The following is a 1,793-nucleotide window of genomic DNA, read 5'->3' on the forward strand; positions in this document are numbered from 1 at the left end:
CCTAAGACTTTCTGTAACATTTTCAAGGTATCTGGTCTTACACTGAGCTCTTTGATCCATTTGGAATCGATTCTGTGCAGGGGAACATATATAAGGCTCTAATTTCAGTTTTGTGTGTATAGCCAATTCTACCAGCACAATTTTTTGAAGAGGCTGTATTTCTTTCATCCTGTATTTCTGGCTTCCTTATTAATGATTATGTGCCTATAGGTGTGGATTCATTTCTGGGTCTTCAATTCTGTTGTATTGATGGAATTCTGTGCTTCCATTAAAAAGAATATCACCCCATTCCTGAGGAAATAGAAAGACTGGAAAAATAATGATATTAAGTGTAGAGAGCTGCGAGAGGCCGCACCTGGAAGATGGTGCCAGCTTCCGCCCTCCGCCTTCCCGATGGCGAGTGCTCTCTGTGTAAACAACTCCTGATATGGCTAAGGCAAAGAATCTGGCTTGCTTCCGCGCACCTGAACCTATTGGTGGTTCCCACGTGGCGTATCAGGGTTGGCTACCCAGCGGGTACTTAAGGCTGTGGGGAATTCTCCCCGGGGTTGGGGTCAGAAGATTAAAAAAAGGTCCTGAATAAACTGCAGAGAGAAGAGTCCGGTGTCGCGTCTTCCTTGCTGGTCGAGGCGGTAGTGACAATTAAGTGACATAAGCCAGATCCAATTAAATATATGCTGCATTGCTTTCCTCATGTGTAATACCTAGAATATGTACATAAATCTACAACTTAGTCTGAGAGATAGTAAAAGACAAATAATTACCCATGGAAATGATTAACAGCACTCTAAGCATTCACATGGCGAGATCAAGGGAAGTTGTTCTTAGGAGAGGATCACAATGGCTCAATAGCTATGTGCATATGACAATATAAAATGTTGCTTATTGTAATGAACTCTAATAATCAATCATACATGTGAAATACATATATTTGTGTATAATTTTATTCGATGTCATAAAAATAACCACTTCCCTCTTACCTCAAAAGCAAACTTCTTAGTTTAGAAGATAAAATTGAGTAGTTTTCAACACAGACACTAAAATACATAGAGGAAAAAGTGGGAGAGAAAAGATAAGATGAAAATATAGTAGCTATCTATTGAGGAATTCATAAACAATTTCCAAAACTATACAAGACAGCTGGAGTACAGCTCAGTTGTAGGACTAGACTAATACATATGTGTATATATATATATATATATATATATATATATATATATATATATATATATATATATATATATATATAAAGCCATGGGCTCAATCTCCAAGAAGGCCTAATAATAAGTTAATAAATATTAATGATAAAATAATTACTTGACATAAGTGCTTTCATATTAGAGAGGCCTGATTCCTAAAAGAGTAAACAAAATATCTGAAATACATGAAACTACAAGAATAAAGAGGAAAGTTTTCTTTTTCTATCCTTTCCTTTCCTTTTCTGTTTTCTTCTTTGCTTGTTTCCTTTGGCATTATTGGTGATTGAAGTTGCTAAGGCTCGGACGGCTTAGGTTATTTTTCAGATGAGGTCTTATTTTTTGGCCAAGCCTCCCTTGAGCAATAATATCTTACCTATGGCTTCCACAAACTTTACATAACAGAGAAATTACACTATATCTAGCTTTCTTTGTTTTTGTAGTTCTTATTTTTTTTGTCAGAACTGGCCCTGGACATCAGTATTCTAAATCTCTGTCTTCTAATTAGCTGGTTATATTTGATCTCAATCTTGGATTCAGACTATTTTTCAATGTAAACATTCAATATTGACTTCTGTTTTCTAGATAACATTAAAT

Source organism: Dipodomys merriami, unplaced genomic scaffold (genome assembly GCF_024711535.1).
Source record: "Dipodomys merriami isolate MVZ:Mamm:240054 unplaced genomic scaffold, mDipMer1.0.p SCAF_215, whole genome shotgun sequence".
NCBI lineage: Eukaryota > Metazoa > Chordata > Mammalia > Rodentia > Heteromyidae > Dipodomys > Dipodomys merriami.